Genomic DNA, 20,080 nt, shown 5'->3' with positions numbered 1-20,080 from the left:
ATTTTGTCAAAACTATCTGGTTTTGCTAGGGGGGTCACATGGGTTTTTCACTCCGTGCTCAGTGGCCATCTAGGGAAACTTACCAAACCCACACATTTCTGGAAAGTAGACACCCGTGGGCTTCCAAGGAGGTATGGCTTGTGTTGATCCTCCAACGTTCCTTTACCCAGAATCCCTTGCAAACCTCAATTTTAGCTGAAAAAAGCTGTTTTTTTACACATTTTTGTATGGGAAAGCGTGGCATCACTGGGCTCACACAAATTTCCTCTCACCCAGCGTTCCCCCAGGTCTCCCGATAAAAATAGTACCTCACTTGCGAGAGTGGCTCAAAGACCCGCAACAGGCAAGGGCCCAAAACCTAATGAGGCGACATCAAAATTACCTATCACAAACCAACCTGGTTTTGCAAGGAGGTTCCCATGAGTTTTTGGCCCGGGGCTCGGCGGCCATCTAGGGAAACCTACCTAACCCACACATTTCTGGAAACTAGACACCCGGGAGAGTCCACTAGGCCGACCCACGCAAGTGAGGTACCATTTTTCTCAGAAGACTTTGGGGAACGCGGGGTTGGTGGAAATTTGTTGATCCATGCAGATTCCAGAACTCTGCACCATAGAAATGTGAGGAAAATGCGTTTTTTTTGGTCAATGTTTTAGGTTTACAAGGGATTCTGGGTAACAGAACCTGGTGGGAGGCAGTCAAGTCACCCCATCCTGGGTTCCCCTGGGTTTCTAGTTTTTAAAAATGTATAGGTTTGCTAGGTTTCCCTAGGTGCCGGCTGAGCTAGGGTACAAAAACTACAGCTAGGCACTATGCCAAAAAAGGGGCATTTTTAACTGCGAAAATTGAGGTGTGACCACGTTGTGTTTTGCGCCGTTTCCTGTCGCAGGCACAAGGCTGACCCACACAAGTGAGGTACCATTTTTATCGGGAGACTTAGGGTAATTGAGATTTGTAAATCAACTGTTACCTATTGAGTTTTCATGCATTTCTCCCTTCCAAATGAAAGACATTGTGTGAAAAAGCAGTCATTTTGAAAAATGACCTATAATTCTCATGCTAGTATGAGTATTCCCAATTTTGCAAATGTACAAATATGTACTGTTTCTAAACTCTATGATTTCAGAAATACATAGGTGTCTTTTATACCGATTTTTCCATGTATACATTTTCAAAGAATAATTGCTCTAAACCCAGTACGTAACATACCATTGCAAGTTGATGCGCAGTTTTTTGCTCTGGGTTCGTCAGGTTCTTGGTGAACCTACAAGTCCTATATATCCCCACAACCAGGAAGGTCCAGCAAATGTAACGGTATATTGCTTTCAAACAGCTGTCATAATTATAAGAAGTTACAGGTGAAAACGTCGACACAAAAGGCTGTTTTTTCAACTAATTTTCAATTTTTCCAATTCTTAACTGTTAGTTTCTATAAAAAAACCTTCATGGATTTAAACAAACAACCCCTTTCTGAATTCAGAATTTTGTCTACTTTTCTAAAATGTATAGCTTTCCAGGATCCATTATTTCTTTCATACTAATTTTTACCATTAACTGAAATGAGGTTGGAAGCACTAAAAATAGCAAAAATAAGCTATGTCCCAGAAAACTGCCAAAACTGTGTGAAAAATGTTGGTTCTCTGACAAAAGACAGTCATTCCCTAAAAGCTGGGAAAATGCCCACAAACCCTTTTTTGATAACATTTGCAGGGAAAACCCCAAAAACTTTAACTGTATTTTGCTTAATTTCTGGGACCCCTCCAAGGGAATCCACAAACCCTGGGTACCTTTAGAATCCCCATGATGTTGGAAGAAAATGACGCAAAATTGGCGGGATACCTTATGTGGTCAAAAAGTTACAGGGGCCTAAGCACGCACTACCCCAAATAGCCAAAAAAAGGCTTAGCACAGGAGGGGAAAAGGCCTAGCAGTGAAGGGGTTAAATTCACCACATAAATGTAGCAATTACCTAGGCAGTACTCGAGAACACACACTAGTTAAAGTTATAAATAGCATCTCTTTAAATTTTTTTTATAAATATCTGAGGAATTGTAGAGCCGTAACATCAACTGGAAACAGATGGGATACAAAGGGAAAGAAGCATTTGCAATGCAATAGGTCTCGCATTAGGAAAGTGTGAGCTATTGGAATTGTTAATTGATTTTTTTTAATTTATGTGTTGTTTTAGAAAATAGATAAATTAATAGCATAGGCATTTATAATGCCAATAGCTTAAACTTTTGCAAATATGACAGGTATGTGGAGTGTCTGTTTTATAGAGTACAATAAATCTGTGATGTGTAATTATGTGGTACAGAGTGGCTTTATGTTGAGTGCATGTATGTTGCATTGAGTAGAGTGTAAATATGTGGAGTGTAATTGTGGTACCGAATGGTATTATTGTGATAGTATTTATGTTGTATTGAGTAGAGTGTAAATATGTGGTATGTAATTATGTGGCACTGAGTGGTAATATGTGGAGTGCATTTCTGTTGCATTGATTGAAGTGTAATTATGTAGCATATACTTATGTGGCACTGAGGGGTATTGTGTGGATTGTGTGTTGGATTCAGTGGAGTATAATTATGTGGCATGTAATAATGTGGCATTGAGTGGTATTATTTGGAGTGTATGTTGCATTAAGTGTAGTGTAATTATGTAGCATATAAATATGTTGCACTGAGTGGTATTGTGTGGAGTGTGTGTTGTATTTAGTAGTATATAATTATGTGGCACTGAGTGTCATTTGGTGTGCATGGCGCATTGAGTGCAGTGGTATGATGAATCATATAATTATGTGGCACTGTGTGATATGATGTGGAGTGTATTTACGATGCATTGAGTTGTGTGTAAACATGAGGTGTGTAATTATGTGGCACTGAGTGGTATTATTTGTAGTGTATGCTGGATTGAGGAAGTGTACTTATGTATTATATCAGTATGTTGCATTGAGTGTTATTGTGTGGAGTGTATGCTGGATTGAGGAAGTGTACTTTTGTATTATATCAGTATGTTGCATTGAGTGTTATTGTGTGGAGTGTATGTTGCATTCAGTATAGTAAATATGTGGTATGTAATTATGTGGTACTGAGTGGTATTTGGAGTGCATGTTGCATTGAGATCACTAATTATGTAGCATATAATTATGTGGAACTGTGTGTGAATATATGTAGTGTATTTATGTTGCATTAAGTAGAGTGTAAGTATGAGGCATGTAATTGTATGGCACTGAGTGTTATGTGTTTTCAAACCGTTATGTACATAAGATGCATATGTATGCATATATGTATGCATGCATTTATATTTGTATTCATATTGTTATGCAGATGTATATATATATGTATGTACACCGCAGTGTGTGACTGCGCAGTGTGAGACAGCGCAGTGTGTGTGAGGCAGCGCAGTGTGTGTGAGGCAGCGCAGTGTGTGTGAGGCAGCGCAGTGTGTGTGAGGCAGCGCAGTGTGAGTGACACACAGCAGTGTGTGACTGCGTAGTGTGAAACATTGCTGTGTGTGAGGCAGCGTAGTTTGTGTGTGAGGCAGCGCAGTGTGTTTGTGCGGCAGCGCAGTGTGTGTGTGAGGCAGCGCAGTGTGTGTGTGAGGCAGCGCAGTGTGTGTGTGAGGCAGCGCAGTGTGTGTGTGAGGCAGCGCAGTGTGTGTGTGAGGCAGCGCAGTGTGTGTGTGAGGCAGGGCAGTGTGTGTGTGATGCAGCGCAGTGTGTGTCTCACAGTGCAGTTGGTAACAGCGCAGTGTGTGTGTGATGCAGCGCAGTGTGTGTGAGGCAGTGCAGTGTGTGTCTCACAGTGCAGTTTGTGTGTACCAGCGCAGTGTGTGTGTGATAGGACAGTGTGAGTGACACACAGCAGTGTGTGACTGCATAGTGTGAGACATTGCTGTGTGTGTGTGACAGGGCAGTGTGTGTGAGGCAGCGCAGTGTGTGTGTGTGAGGCAGCACAGTGTGTGTGTGAGGCAGCGCAGTGTGTGAGGCAGCGCAGTGTGTGTGTGTGAGGCAGCTCAGTGTTGTGTGTGAGGCAGCGCAGTGTGTGTGTGAGGCAGCGCAGTGTGTGTGTGTGAGGCAGCGCAGTGTGTGTGTGAGGCAGCGCAGTGTGTGTGTGAGGCAGCGCAGTGTGTGTGTGTGAGGCAGCGCAGTGTGTGTGTGTGTGAGGCAGCGCAGTGTGTGTGTGTGTGAGGCAGCGCAGTGTGTGTGTGTGAGGCAGCGCAGTGTGTGTGTGTGAGGCAGCGCAGTGTGTGTGTGTGTGAGGCAGCGCAGTGTGTGTGTGTGAGGCAGCGCAGTGTGTGTGTGTGAGGCAGCGCAGTGTGTGTGTGTGAGGCAGCGCAGTGTGTGTGTGAGGCAGCGCACTGTGTGTGAGGCAGCGCAGAGTGTGTGTGTGTGAGGCAGTGCAGTGTGTGTGTGTGAGGCAGTGCAGTGTGTGTGTGTGAGGCAGCGCAGTGTGTGTGTGTGAGGCAGCGCAGTGTGTGTGTGTGTGAGGCAGCGCAGTGTCTGTGTGTGTGAGGCAGCGCAGTGTCTGTGTGAGGCAGGGTAGTGTGTGTGTGAGGCAGCGCAGTGTGTGTGTGAGTGAGGCAGCGCAGTGTGTGTGTGAAGCAGTGCAGTGTGTGTGTGTGAGGCAGGGCAGGGTGTGTGTGTGAGGCAGGGCAGCGTGTGTGTGATGCAGCGTAGTGTGTATGTGAGGCAGTGCAGTGTGTGTCTCACAGTGCAGTTTGTTTGTAACAGCGCAGTGTGTGTGTGTGATAGGACAGCCTGAGTGACACAGCAGTGTGTGACTGCGTAGTGGGAGATATTGCTGTGTGTGTGTGACAGCGCAGTGTGTGTGAGCCAGCGCAGTGTGTGTGAGGCAGCGCAGTGTGTGTGAGGCAGCGCAGTGTGTGTGAGAGGCAGCGCAGTGTGTGTGAGAGGCAGCGCAGTGTGTGTGAGAGGCAGCGCAGTGTGTGTGAGAGGCAGCGCAGTGTGTGTGAGAGGCAGCGCAGTGTGTGTGAGAGGCAGCGCAGTGTGTGTGAGAGGCAGCGCAGTGTGTGTGAGAGGCAGCGCAGTGTGCGTGAGAGGCAGCGCAGTGTGCGTGAGAGGCAGCGCAGTGTGTGTGAGAGGCAGCGCAGTGTGTGTGAGAGGCAGCGCAGTGTGTGTGAGAGGCAGCGCAGTGTGTGTGAGAGGCAGCGCAGTATGTGTGTGAGGCAGCGTAGTGTGTGTGAGGCAGCGCTGTGTGTGTGAGGCAGCGCAGTGTGTGTGTGAGGCAGCGCAGTGTGTGTGAGGCAGCACAGTGTGTGTGTGTGAGGCAGCACAGTGTGTGTGTGAGGCAATGCAGTGTGTGTGTGAGGCAATGCAGTGTGTGTGTGTGTGAGGCAGGGCAGTGTGTGTGTGAGGCAGGGCAGTGTGTGTGTGAGGCAGGGCAGTGTGTGTGTGATGCAGCGCAGTGTGTGTGTGATGCAGCGCAGTGTGTGTGTGAGGCAGTGCAGTGTGTGTCTCACAGTGCAGTTTGTAACAGCACAGTGTGTGTGAGGCAGGTCAGTGTGTGTGCGAGGCAGGTCAGTGTGTGTGTGAGGCAGCGCAGTGTGTGTGTGAGGCAGCGCAGTGTGTGTGTGAAGCAGCGCAGTGTGTGTGTGAAGCAGTGTGTGTGTGTGAGGCAGGGCAGGGTGTGTGTGTGAGGCAGGGCAGGGTGTGTGTGTGAGGCAGGGCAGCGTGTGTGTGATGCAGCGTAGTGTGTATGTGAGGCAGTGCAGTATATGTCTCACAGTGCAGTTTGTTTGTAACAGCGCAGTGTGTGTGTGTGATAGGACAGCGTGAGTGACACAGCAGTGTGTGACTGCGTAGTGGGAGATATTGCGGTGTGTGTGTGACAGCGCAGTGTGTGTGAGGCAGCGCAGTGTGTGTGAGGCAGCGCAGTGTGTGTGAGGCAGCGCAGTGTGTGTGAGGCAGCGCAGTGTGTGTGAGGCAGCGCAGTGTGTGAGAGGCAGCGCAGTGTGTGTGAGGCAGCGCAGTGTGTGAGAGAGGCAGCGCAGTGTGTGAGAGAGGCAGCGCAGTGTGTGTGAGAGGCAGCGCAGTGTGTGTGAGAGGCAGCGCAGTGTGTGTGAGAGGCAGCGCAGTGTGCGTGAGAGGCAGCGCAGTGTGCGTGAGAGGCAGCGCAGTGTGCGTGAGAGGCAGCGCAGTGTGCGTGAGAGGCAGCGCAGTGTGTGTGAGAGGCAGCGCAGTGTGTGTGAGAGGCAGCGCAGTGTGTGTGTGAGGCAGCGCTGTGTGTGTGAGGCAGCGCAGTGTGTGTAAGGCAGCGCTGTGTGTGTGAGGCAGCGCAGTGTGTGTGTGTGAGGCAGCGCAGTGTGTGTGTGTGAGGCAGCGCAGTGTGTGTGTGTGAGGCAGCACAGTGTGTGTGTGTGAGGCAGCACAGTGTGTGTGTGAGGCAATGCAGTGTGTGTGTGAGGCAGTGCAGTGTGTGTGTGTGTGAGGCAGGGCAGTGTGTGTGTGAGGCAGGGCAGTGTGTGTGTGAGGCAGGGCAGTGTGTGTGTGATGCAGCGCAGTGTGTGTGTGATGCAGCGCAGTGTGTGTGTGAGGCAGTGCAGTGTGTGTCTCACAGTGCAGTTTGTAACAGCACAGTGTGTGTGAGGCAGGTCAGTGTGTGTGCGAGGCAGGTCAGTGTGTGTGAGAGGCAGCGCAGTGTGTGTGTGAGGCAGCGCAGTGTGTGTGTGAGGCAGCGCAGTGTGTGTGTGAGGCAGCGCAGTGTGTGTGTGAGGCAGCGCAGTGTGTGTGTGAGGCAGCGCAGTGTGTGTGTGAGGCAGCGCAGTGTGTGTGTGTGAGGCAGCGCAGTGTGTGTGTGTGAGGCAGCGCAGTGTGCGTGTGTGAGGCAGCGCAGTGTGTGTGTGAGGCAGTGTAGTGTTTGTGTGAGGCAGCGCAGTTTGTGTGAGGCAGCGCAGTGTGTGTGAGATGCAGCGCAGTGTGTGTGTGTGAGGCAGTGCAGTGTGTGTCTCAGTGCAGTTTGTAACAGCGCAGTGTGTGAGAGGCAGGTCAGTGTGTGTGTGATGCAGCGCAGCATGTGTGTGTGAGGCAGTGCAGTGTGTGTCTCAGTGCAGTTTGTGTGTAACAGCGCAGTGTGTGTGTGATAGGAAAGTGTGAGTGACACAGCAGTGTGTGACTGCTAGTTTGAGAAATTGCTGTGTGTGTGAGGCAGCGCAGTGTGTGTGTGAGGCAGTGGTGTGTGTGAGGCAGTGTAGTGTGTGTGAGGCAGCGCAGTGTGTGTGAGGCAAGGCAGTGTCTGTGTGTGAGGGAGCACAGTATGTGTGTGAGGAAGCGCAGTGTTTGTGTGACAGCGCAGTAGGAAACCTTTGAAATTGCATAGGAAAGGCTCCGTGTGAATGTAAAATGTTTTTTAACGTAATGCGTGCGAGCAAGTCTGTGGCTGAGATGCAACCACTTTGTGAGGCTCAGCAGGAGCAAGTGGGAGGAGGGAGTGGGAGAGGGGAGTGATATAGATCAAAGCGCTTTCCTGTTGTCAGTGGCCGCAGGCTGCCAAACGGGGAGCGCGCGCCCGTCGCACATGAACTGTGTGTGATCGTGCGTAAGGCTAAAGCTGCCGCCTTTGGAGCAGAAAAAGTAGGTTCGAGCCCGACTTGGGCTCAACATCATGTTTGCACTGAAATTTTTTTTTTTATAAAAGTTCTAAACTCTTACATTTTTGACTATGTCAAAAGAGAAAATGAATTCTTATTTAACTTACATCAAAAACCAGTATTGCAGAGTTAAGTTTTATTTATTTTTTGCCACCCTAAGGGTAAAAATGGAGAGGCCAACAGGGACATGTCTCGGGACCTGCTTTTAAGGACTGCTGGTGCGGAGCACCGGTCCAGACCCGGCCCACTTAAAGCACTAAGCCTGTTTTCTTTATGTGATGTGCTTTAACTTGTGGCGATATGTAGATGAAAGATGATATTTATTAGACGCTAAAGTGATAAACAGCATTTGTGGTCGCAAAACGTATTTGGCATCGGGGGGGGGTCTTTCTTCCCAGTAGGCCTGTGGCCACCCCCGCATGCGCATCAGGGCGCAAGTATGCAGAGTTTCTGCAGCCCCCGTTATGGAGTTTAAGGCACTGGGCGCAGGGGGGGGGCCGGTGGAAAATATCTGTCCGATAAGCTGTACCCCCTGCGCAAGCCATGCAGAGTTTCTGCAGCCCCCATTATGGAGTTAAGGCACAGGGCGTAGGGGGGCCCGGTGGAAAATATCTGTCCGATAAGCTGTACCCCCTGCGCAAGCCGACTCCGGCATAGTAATTTCTCGTAGTTTGCGGGGATCCGGAGGCTGCCAGTCATTGACCTTGCCGTAGGCTCTAGAGGGGACACGCAGAAAGTGTATATATGCATTGTTAGATTTACAGTAGGAGTGTCATGTGTATTAGAGTTAAGGTTAGCCATGTGACATCATCGGCCTAACAATGTATCTGGCCTTTCTGCGTAATTGTAAATAATGTTAATAAATAATGTTTTTTAATTTTGTAATAAATACGGCCGGGGGGGGGGGGAGGGGGTTACTCCCCCCTACTCCAAAAATTCCCAAAGTGGTGTGGTCTCAATTCTTGACTTGAAGGAGGGAGGGAGACTTCATCCGGGCAAGGGATGGCCGTAGGTAAAACCAGTAGAAAGAGGGGACTTGGGGGAGTGGCAGGCCATATGAAAAGGCCCAGCACTAGAATAGTGCCCGCCGCCCTTATGGCGGTCGAGCCCGTCCCTGGGAGAAAGGAGGAGGGGGGGACCACCCCCACCTCCCCCATTTGCCTAAAGTGGGCGGCTACGGCGGGGTGAACCGGAAGCACTTTAGTATTTCCGGTTTACACGGGCACACAACAGCAGGGACAGACCAGTTTAGACTGGCCAGTGCCCCCCTGTTAAAAGGGGGTGTGGGGAGCGGAACGTTCTCTTGTTCCTACGCTCCCCACGGACGCAGCACCCGGGCCACCAGCGGCCCGTAATTTCTCTTTCCCCACCCACCATCCCCTAAGGCAGGTAATTTAAACGCATTGGTCAGGGAGGTATTTCAACGTTTCTCTAAAAAGTTTTATTACAGATGTCTCGGGTGATAGCATTAGTGTAAGACTGATGATTAAGCTAATGATGTCTGTCGGTAACCGTTTCACTATGTTAATTTACAGCTTATTGCAGGTATCTCTGGAGACGGAAGTAATATTGATATGTGTGCTTTGTTCTTTTACTTCATTACAGGTATCCCAGCAGATATTCAATGTCAATGCGATGTTTGGTGAATTTATAATAAAAGTGTCAACATGTATGAACTTGTCAAGAACAGAACCATTTAGGACAGAGTTATCTAATTGAAGTATGTAATGTTGAATAAATGTCAGTACATGTTATTTGATACCAGTTACAAATGTCGTATTTAGTTTTGTGTCTCCGGTCAGGCGGTAAGGTCATGATTGGTAAGCATAGTCTTCGGTCCTTAGCGGTCAAACATTTAACTCCAGGGGCAGTGACAACCGGTAGGTAGGCTGTCGGGGTGCGGGGGTCGGGGGGTCTTTCTTCCCAGTGGGCCTGTGGCCACCCCCGCATGAGCATCAGGGCGCAAGTATGCAGAGTTTCTGCCGCCCCCGTTATGGAGTATAAGGCACTGGGCGCAGGGGGGGCCCGGTGGAAAATATGTGTCCGATAAGCTGTACCCCCTGCGCAAGCCATGCAGAGTTTCTGCAGCCCTCGTTATGGAGTTAAGGCACAGGGCGTAGGGGGGACCCGGTGGAAAATATCTATCCGATAAGCTGTATCCCCTGCGCAAGCAGACTCCGGCATAGTAATTTCTCGTAGTTTGCGGGGATCAGGAGGCTGCCAGTCATTGACCTTGCCGTAGGCTCTAGAGGGGACACGCAGAAAGTGTATATATGCATTGTTAGATTTACAGTAGGAGTGTCATGTGTATTAGAGTTAAGGTTAGCCATGTGACATCATCGGCCGAACAATGTATCTGGCCTTTCTGCGTAATTGTAAATAATGTTAATAAATGTTTTTTAATTTTGTAATAAATACGGCCGGGGGGGGGGGGTTACTCCCCCAAATCCAAAATTTCCCAAATTGGTGTGGTCTCAATACTGGACTTGAAGGAGGGAGGGAGACTTCATCCGGGCAAGGGATGGCCGTAGGTAAAACAAGTAGAAAGAGGGGACTTGGGGGAGTGCCAGGCCAAAGTACTCTGTGCGCGTGAGCAGCTCTAGAAGACCACGCGGGAGATTGCATGGCTGCCGAGAGTCCAGATAAAAATAGCGAGGACAGAGGGACTCGTGCTAAGTGGATTGGTTAGCAGAATTAAGCGGGTTAGAGGACTGCTTTTTAAATCAATAAGTCAGACCGCAGCATTCGTCTTTGCTTCAGTTCTTGGGCTAGGGGTTACAAAGTATCACCTGGTATGCCCCTGATATCGTTAGGTACTCATGTTATTCAGCGCCCGGGTAAGCGCAAGCGCCCTTGCAATAGTAGAGCGCACAACGAAGGACTCCTCTGCAGGGCATTGCCATTGTTGTAATACAAGAAAAAAGAGCTTAGCGACTAATTAAGAGACCCCGTGTCACGCCACGAGCAAACGATCCAGTCCGGATGGGCGAGCCAAAAAAGAGACAGGGAGGAAACAAACCAGACTCACTTCAAATAGAAAGTGAGCGTTCACCATAAAGGATGACGCCCGGCAATAAAAATGATGGGCGGAGCTTCCACTCCACTTCTAAAATCTCCTCGATTACAAGAGGCCTCGCAGAGCGAGTAGCGCATGCACTGCAAAGCTAGGTGAGACCTAAAAAGGGCACATGAATAAGTCAGGGTAAGGAACAAACTGGGAGCCTAAAGCACCAAGTTGTAACAAGCTCCATGTTACATCAAGTGGGCATAGCGGGGGCCTCCAGTTCTCCTCGGACGCAGCTAGGGGCCGGACAAGTTGGGCTCCAGTGAAAGCAAATTCTACTTAGGTGTCTACCATAGAAGCCATGAGCATTATCCCTTCACAGTAGCACAATTGGCCAGCAGTGCAGTGGCCCAAACAGGAATCGCTCATCCTCCCTGCCTCCTGGGCCCCGCCCTGGCTCAGGTTTATGGCCCAGGCGACCTTAGCTGTTCCACTATAAAGTCTTCCATGTCAAACTTTCTACCCTACTCTAAACCTTTTGCAACTTTTCCATCTGCTGAGGCAATTACTTACGTTTCTGCATTCCAAGCCCAGGGTGGTAAAAGACTTCTTTGACTTCATGATGTGAAAGTGTGTGCTCCAAAGCGAAATTTAAAAAACGTTTTCCAGCAGAAGCGCTTGGGAGTTCCCTCACTGCTAACTACAGGAAGGATCCTGCAGGTTTCAGCATCCTGCCGAGGGCTGTGAAATAAATAACTGCTTGGCTAACCTCCAAATGCCTTTGCAGGATTGATCATCTCTGATAACAGTACAAACACTGACCGTATAAAGGGGGCAGGCAGACTTGCACACATTCTCGGCTTGGTGCTGCTTAATTTGCCGAATTCTACAGAACATTAAATTGGCATTTTCACCAGCCTGTTCTTTGGGGTATGCTGGCAGGCATCACCTTCCATGGCTTGCACTAGGTGCCCATTTTCTTATAAATAAAATTGCATTTGTAAAGTGCTTCCTGCCACTTGCGAAGTGCCTAAGCGCACAATCAGACAGGTAGCACACTACAGCATGAGTACTTGTTTGGGCGTTGGATTTGCAATGAGGCCTAACAAGAAGCATCTTCATGTTACACGTGAGTGACCAGAAAGGTGCTCTGATCCGGTCTTGGATTGCTGCACCATACAGCTCCTCCAAAATTTCGTTCTGTGTTTGCTGGATCATCAACCCTTAGAGGAACACATTCTCTATAATCTTGGGCTGGTGAGATCCTCTAGGATGGTCTCTGGCCAAGGACCTCTCCTACTAAGCCGCTTAGTCTAGAGTAATCGGCAGCACTCCCCAAGTTGAGACGTCCTCTTCTTCGTCAGTTCTCCACAGTTAATAATTATGCCATCATTGTGCATGAAAGGCTATCATGGTGGTTTCCTGTGCTGATCCTACACAGTCCACCATGCTGGTTTGTCTGTTTCTGAAAGTATACATTTCACAGGTGTTTGTGCCTTGACTCACTGATGCTAGTACCCTGGACAGAGTTGCCCAAAATAATTCTAGATGTTGGTAAGCATTTCTTCAGAATTAAGGTTAGAGAAAGAAAGGGTTTGAAAAATACTCAAGGCGGTGGTCCTCTATGCCTATGACCCTACTGCCTGGTTTTTGCTCTTTATAAACCTGCATCCAATCAAGTGCTCAGATGTATGAAAATACAAAACAACAATAATGACCCCTATCAGTACTGAAGATCTGTCAGGTAGTATATACAAAATGTTTACTCCTTTGTCTCATATTACCATGACTTTTTAGATAGATTCACATGGAGAATATGTGTATATTACTAGGTTAACTATTGTATCAATAGAATTTAAAAAACTGACTAAAAAAAGTAAATCGCAGGTTGTGGATAAATATAAGCTGTGGCCAGAACCAAAATGGCAGGAAAAAGCAGCCCTGACCAAGTTGTAATATAAGCCCCATATTACACCAAGCGGATATAGAGAGGGAGCCTGGCCCTTCCCAGGCGCAATAGAGGCCTCGTCAGGTTGGGCAACATCCTGTGGACTTACAGGCAGAGATACTCGTGTTCTGCTGGCGTACCACTACTGATTCTATTTACATTGATGACGTGTTCACTCAGCCGGTCTTGCTACCTTAACAGTAGTTTTACTGGATATGTGAAGACAAACCGCATGACTGCCATCAATCACCTGGAGAGACTGCTGCAAAACTAGTAGCCACCAGTACCCTAGTATGAGCTATGCAACAGACTCATTGCGTCCCAAAGAAAGATGGGTACAAGGAAAACATTGAGCACTGATCACTGGTGACTGGAATGAACTGCAGCCCCCAATTTAAAGTTTGAAATACAAAAAAAGCTCAATTAATATGAATTCAAATCTCACGAATGAAATGGGTGTGGGCACAATTAAACTGACAGCATTTCCGCTCTGATATGTCACTCACATGTCAGGAATATTTTGGAAAGACAACAAAACTGATCTAAAATTGAGAAGTAGAAGACATATTGGTAGCCAGTCCTGCTATTCAGACTTCATAGTCAGAGCAATGGTAACACCAGAAGAAAATCAAAACGATTTAAGGTTTCTACAAACGTTCTAAGAGTAGGACAATAATCTTGATCTGAAGCGAGCAACAAAGTGTTCGGATACAGAATGCTAAGTGGGTGGTCGGCAATAGACAGATGCTCATATATCTCGAAAAACAACGTGTTCAAATACCGGCCAAGATTTCTAAAGCTGCTGGCACATACTGTAACTGGTTATCTTCTTCCTCCCTCTCCAGTATGCAGTAATATACAAGAGTCTACCCCTGTAGTACACTATCTCTATTGGTATAATAAATCTTTTAATTCTTCAAAATGCGCAGCAACTCCTTTATGTTTGATAACATTAATCGGTTACGTTCCCAGTTACTTGGTTACAGTTAGCATACAGTGATTTAGCTCGGGAGCAACAAATACGCAGGGCCACAGGAATTACGTAATTGAGCAGTGATGGTATTGACCGCATAACTATGGAGTTGACCAATTTGCCACATAATCCATCATATGCTGCATAATCCGCAGCTGTCAGCCAATAAAAAGGGCCAAAGGTTACTAAGAATGCGGCAACATGTGTTGTCTTGCAGTGGAAGGCCCTTCACAAAGGTTGACTGAAGACCTTTGTGTAGTTATTTCTGTCTTTGGGTGTCAAAGGGGAAACTAATGAGGTGCAACCTTTGGCCAGAAAATAAATACTACAATATTTGCTGCATTAAGCTGCCGAACATGCCTTTTCTTTTTCTTGGTGCACAATTCAACCCTGCTGAATAATTCGATCCTCCCCCTGGCATCAGTGGCCCTCCATATTCCTAACATATATCGGACTTTTAAGTCATAGGTTGCTCACCCTACTACCTTACGATTCAGAAATCTTGATGTCTTTTTTCCCACTAAAGGCTTGTTCTCAAGCCACAGTACATCCACTTTAAGTGTTATGATTTAACTCAACAGCACATACCAATGCAATTGCAAATTTGGGGCCTTACTATAGAAAGAGCCCATGAGGCACAATGAATGCTTGCTCACTTTTTGTGGGGGCTGCAGATACTCGTGCAACACCCTGTGTAATTCTGACCACGCCAACACACATCTCGTTCACACGGCGATTCCTTCACTCCATAAGGGATGGTTACATGCAAATGAGAAAGGCATTTACCATTGTGGTTGTGCCATATTAAAAATGTTCGCATACAGGCAAAGAAGCTGGTAGGATGAACTTTCATTATGCGTGACATGGAGGTGGTACACTGTCAGTGTGCCCCAGAGACTTGCGAGTGGGGGCTAGGGTCCTAGGGCCACCATTGGAAACCCTTGGGTTCTGCCATTCACTACACCTGCATTCAGAGGAATCCCTGCCCCCTGTGAAAGTCATGCCCATTGACACATGCACAGTGAAAGGCCTTGCAATCTTGGCAGCATTCTCCACGAATGTAAGTGGCCTAAACATTTACCTACTCCCAATCCTAGAAGTCACTAGGCTGCAAGGTCTAAAGTAGAATCAAGGACATCCCCACTATTTTCTGTGGTTGTCCTCTTAGAGGCACTACATGGTTTGTTGTAATGTCAAGGTTATTTGTCTCCTATAACTTTCCCTGAACCTCCTCACTGCCCTTCATCAAATCTGTAGGAAGTAAGGGCCAGATTCATCAAGCTTAAATCCGCTCGCAAAGGGCCAGATTCTGGCCCTTTGCAAGCGGTATTTTTGCATTTGGGATGCATCATCCCAAATGCAAAAATCGCTAATTAGGAATTCTTGAGATTCCTTAAATGCAATGCATGAAAGTGAAAAAAATAGCGAATTCGCTATTAGGGCACGCAAATTACCATGAAGTACATCTTCATGGTAATTTGCAAAAACTTTTTCAAAGTTTCATGTTGCGCACACACATGCCCTAAGGGCATGTGTGTGCGCAACATATGTGCACACATCAATTTCAGGGGTGCAACAGGGTGTCCTTTGGACACCCCTGCACCCTTGAAATCTCAATCTCAATTTGCGATTCGCTAATTGCGATTAGCAAATTGAGATTGTCTTCCCATTCATTCCTATGGGCCTCTAGGCCCATAGGAATGAATGGGGAGATATTCCTTAATTGCGACTCGCAATTTGCGAGTCGCAATTAAGGAATTATTAGAAATCGCTATTTTTGTAGTGATTTCTTGATGCATAGCATTTTGCTATTCCTTAATAGCGAATCGGTATTTTTCGCTATTAAGGAATAGCAAAATGTGTTCTTGATGAATCTGGGGGCATGTTCCCACTAGTGAGCTTTTCTCAACTTTGGCTCTTATTCTTCCCCAAGGTATTCTAGCAACCTATTGAATTTTAAAAACCGTACAACAAAATTATTGTAGCCAAAATATTCACTACGACAATACTGTCAATGTAAGTATATTTAGGTACAAAACTTCACATTGACTTACCTTGATAATATGTAATGGACGCATTTCCATACATGCCTTTTGTGATATTCTCTTGATTTGTTCATGGATGGCCCTTCACCTATTTCAATACCAAACAAGAAGCCCCCCCAGTCCAAAGCTCAAGAGTCTGTCAAGTCAATCAATCAATCATAGCATTTATAAAGCGCGCTACTCACCCGCGAGGGTCCCAAGGCGCTGGGGGGAGGGGGGGATGGGGGTGCTGCTACTGCTTGAAGAGCCAGGTCTTGAGTTGCTTCCTGAAGGAGAGATGCTCCTGGGTCAGCCGCAGATGGGTCGGGAGGGAGTTCCAGGTCTTGGCCGCCAGGTAGGAGAAAGATCTTCCTCCGGTGGTGGTTCTGCGAAACCGTGGGACGGTGGCGAGGGCGAGGCTGGCGGATCGGAGCTGGCGGGTGGGTGTGTAGAAGGGGAGGCAGTTGTTGAGGTATTTGGGGCCCATGTCGTGGAGAGCATTGTGAGCGTGGGTGAGGAGCCTAAACGTGATCCTCTTGCTGACGGGGAGCCAGTGCAGGTCTCTCAGATGGGCCAAGATGTGGCTGTGCCGGGGATGTCCAGGACCAGTCGTGCGGAGGCGTTCTGTATGCGCTGCAGTCTTTTCTGTAGTTTGGCTGTGGTTCCGGCGTAGAGGGCGTTCCTGTAGTCCAGTCGGCTGGTGACGAGGGCCTGGGTGACCATCTTTCTGGTTTCGATGGGGATCCACCAGAAGATCTTTCGGAGCATGCGCAGGGTGTTGAAACAGGAGGATGAGATGGCGTTGACTTGCTTGGACATCGTGAGGGAGGAGTCCAGGATGAAGCCCAGGTTGCGTGCGTGGTCCGTGGGCTTGGGGGCGGGGCCCAGAGCGGGGGGCCACCAGGAGTCTTCCCAGGCGGAGGGTGATGGCCCGAGGATGAGGACTTCCGTCTTATCAGACTTAAGTTTCAGACGGCTGAGTTTCATCCATTCTGCGACGTCTTTCATTCCTTCCTGGAGGCTGACTTTGGCGGTGTCGTTGGTGAGGGAGAGGATCAGTTGGGTGTCGTCAGCGTAGGAGATGATGTTCAGGTTGTGTTGGTGTGCGATGGCTGCGAGGGGGCTCATGTAGACGTTGAAGAGGGTGGGGCTGAGCGTGGAACCTTGACGGACGCCGCAGATCTTGGTGGCCGCTGAGCGGAAGGGGGGGGGAGGCGGACTCTCTGAGTTCGGTCGGAGAGGAAGGTGGTGATCCAATCCAGAGCTTTTCCTTGGATCCCGACATGGTGGAGGCGGGTTGTTAGGGTGCGGTGGCAGACTGTGTCGAATGCGGCTGATAGGTCGAGGAGGATGAGGGCAACAGTTTCCCCTTTGTCGAGCAGGGATCGGATGTCGTCGGTAGCTGCGATGAGGGCGGTCTTGGTGCTGTGGTTTGCTCGGAAACCGGACTGCGATGGGTCAAGGGAGCCGTTTGTTTCGAGGAAGGTGGTGAGCTGTTTGTTGACGGTTTTCTCTATGACTTTGGCTGGGAAAGGGAGGAGCGAGATGGGGCGAAAGTTCTTAACGTCCGTGGGGTCCGCAGTGGGCTTCTTCAGGAGGGCGCTGATCTCCGCATGTTTCAAGCTCTCTGGAATGGTGGCAGATGGGAAGGAGCTGTTAATGATGTTCCGGAGTTGGGGTGCAATGATGGAGTCGGCTTTGTTAAAGATGTGGTGAGGACAGGGGTCGGCAGGGGAGCCAGAGTGGATGGTGTTCATCACGCGGGTGGTGTCTTCAGTGCTGACGGGGGTCCAGGTGCTGAGGGTGGCGGTGGGGGCGTTGGTTCTGTGGTTGGGTGTCCAGTCTCAGTGCCGAAGCTGTTGTGTATGTCGGCGATCTTGTGGTGGAAGAATGAGGCGAGTGAGTCGCAGAGGTCTTGCGAGGGCGCTATGTCGTTGTTGCTGGTGCTGGGGTTGGAGAGCTCTTTGACGATGCTGAAGAGTTCCTTGCTGTTGTGGGTGTTGTTGTCCAGTCGTTCTTTGAAAGCTGTCCTTTTGGTGGTGCGGATCAGCTGGTGGCGTTTGCGGATGGCGGTCTTGAGGGCCGTCATGTTTTTTGTAGATTGGTCTTGGCGCCAGGCTGTCTCGAAGGTACGGCAGGATTGCTTGGAATTTGAGGTCGTTGGTGAACCACGAGGCTTTCTTGCTGCCGAGTCTGATGGGAGGATTCTTCAGTGGTGCAAGGGCATCGGCCCTGTTGGTGAGCCACTGTGTGAGGTTGCGGGCTGCTGCTGCGTTGGGGTCTGTAGTGTTGTTGGGAGGGTTCTGGCTCAGGGAGGCGGTGAGCTGGTCAGTGGTGATCTTGCTCCAGCATCTCCGGGGGGCCTGTTGCTGGTGGTGGTGGGTCATCGTTTTCCTGAAGTTGAAGTGGACGCAGCTGTGGTCTGTCCAGAGTAGTCCGGTGGTGTGGCTGAAGGAGATGTGGTTACTGGAGGAGAAGACTGGGTCAAGCGTGTGGCCGGCGTAGTGGGTGGGGGAGTTCACCAGTTGCTTGAGTCCAAGGTTGGCGAGGTTGTCCAGCAGGGTGATGGTGTTGATGTCATTGTTGTTTTCCAGGTGAAAATTGAGGTCTCCTAGGAGGATGTAGTCTGGGGAGGTGAGGGCGTGCGGGCTGATGAAATCAGTGATGGCTTCGCTGAATTGTGTGCGCGGTTCCGGGAGTCTGTAGATGAGGGTACCTCTGAGGGTGGTCTTGGGGTCGGTGTGTATCTGGAAGTGAAGGTGCTCGGCGGCGGTGAGGCTGTCGTTGGAGTTGGTCGTGATGCGGATGGTGTTTCTGTGGACGATGGCGATGCCTCCTCCTGTTTGGTTGGCGCGGTCCCTCCGGGTGATTTTGTAGCCATTCGGGATGGCTATGGCGATGTCGGGGGCTGAGGAGGCGTTCATCGAGGTTTCTGTGAGTAAGGCGACGTCCGGCGCTGTAGTGTCGAGGAGGTTCCAGAGTTCGACAGCGTGCTTGTGGACGGAACGGGTGTTGAGGAGGATGCACTTGAGGTGGTTGTCGCTGGTCTTTGGCCTGGTGGGTGCGGTGCAGGTCTAGAGGCAGGTGAATTTGCAGGCCAGGCAGGTGAAGGGTCCGTGGGTGCGTTTCGGGGTGGCTCGGTGGCAGGCGGGGGTCTGGCCGGTGTTGAGTGCGTGGAGGGTGGCGGCGTCGTAGCTCGGGCAGGTGGGCTCGTTTTGTCGAGGACCGGGGGTCCTGGTGCTGGGCGCGGTCCAGGCGCGGACGGGCGCAGACAGGCTTGCCTTCGGCGCGCCAGCGGTGCGCCCGCTGGGCGCGCCCGCTGCACGGCCTCCAAATGAGTGAGGGAGGGAGGAGCAGATGGGAGGCAGGAGCGGGGAGGCCAATGGGAAGTGAGGGGGCGGGGCCGCGGGGGACGCGAGCAGCGGGAAGGAAACAGAAGGCAAGGGGGGGCAGGAGGGGAACGGTCACAGAGAGCGAGGGGTACAAAAAGAAGAAGGGGTGCAAGGGGACAATCAGCAAGGGGTACAAAAGAAGAAGGGGTACAAAAACGGACTACCGGCACAGTACAGACACGTACCAACAGTCAGCAAGGAGCGGAGCAGCAGTCAGCGGACCAGACTGCAGGAGGCAGCAGCGTGACACGGGGGGGGGCTGCGCGGAGGTAGAGGGAGCGACCCACCTGTCAAAGCCAGCCCTGTCTGCACCACGCCTAGCTCACATCCTATACAAAAGGGGATGATGGACGGAGCGTTTGAGCAAATCAAACACTCACCCCCAGTCAACTGATCTGGGTTTAATCCATCACCATTCTTTAACTCACTCAGCCACCCCAGTTCAGACATGGCCATATGCAAATCAGTCTGACCCTGTGCCTCATGGGAACAGTCCAGCCCGAACTGCCAAGCCATGTCTTCCCTGGACCGGAAACAAGCATCCTGGGACCGGTTTCGGATTCATAATCCTCATCAGCCAGGCTATCTTGAATCCAGTGGCCAAGTGAGCAAGGGACTCACGTCTGAGCATAGCCTGCCACACTTCGGGCGAACAAAGCGATACAAAAGGGGATGATGGACGAAGCGTTTGAGCAAATCAAACACTCACCCCCAGTCAACTGATCTGGGTTTAATCCATCCCCATTCTTTAGCTCACTCAGCCACCCCAGTTCAGACATGGCCATATGCAAATCAGTCTGACCCTGTGCCTCATGGGAACAGTTTAAACCCAGATCTTTTGACTGGGTGTGAGTGTTTGATTGGTTCAGATGCTCCGTCCACCACCACCCCCTTTTGTATAGCTCACATCCTAGGTAAGAATAAAGACACTACCTTCCCAGGGCCCAGCCATTCCAACCCAGAATCCAGCATGACCTACCTTAGTCCTGCAAAAGCCAGCACCAGTGCTCACTGCAGAGTTAAGCCCTGATTCCAGCCCAGGACGGATGTTTAGCAAATTACTGTATCTCCCTATGCCTCAGTTTCCATCTGGGCCGGACTGGCCGTTGCGGGCACCGGGCAATCCCCGGT

General features: G+C 49.7%; 1 protein-coding gene and 1 long non-coding RNA gene across 3 annotated transcripts in view; one reads left to right on the top strand and one right to left on the bottom strand.

The window, feature by feature from the left end:
- Positions 1-20,080, bottom strand: part of LOC144754427 (prostaglandin G/H synthase 1-like) — a 512,735-nt gene that overhangs the window by 225,602 nt on the left and 267,053 nt on the right. The gene's annotated exons all lie outside the window — the stretch shown is intronic.
- The window catches only part of LOC144754428 (uncharacterized), a 246,776-nt gene that overhangs the window by 226,023 nt on the left and 673 nt on the right, over positions 1-20,080 (top strand). The window contains exon 4 of one of the 2 annotated variants that reach the window (XR_013594722.1): positions 9,214-9,328. This is a non-coding gene — a long non-coding RNA (uncharacterized LOC144754428). Of the gene's footprint in view, positions 1-9,213; positions 10,164-20,080 lie in introns of those variants that run through there. The other variant, XR_013594721.1, reaches the window with a different exon arrangement.

Source organism: Lissotriton helveticus, chromosome 5_1, assembly GCF_964261635.1.
Source record: "Lissotriton helveticus chromosome 5_1, aLisHel1.1, whole genome shotgun sequence".
Classification (NCBI taxonomy): Eukaryota; Metazoa; Chordata; class Amphibia; order Caudata; family Salamandridae; genus Lissotriton; species Lissotriton helveticus.
Note: the sequence above shows the minus strand (reverse complement) of the source record. Positions and strands in the feature narration are given on the sequence as shown.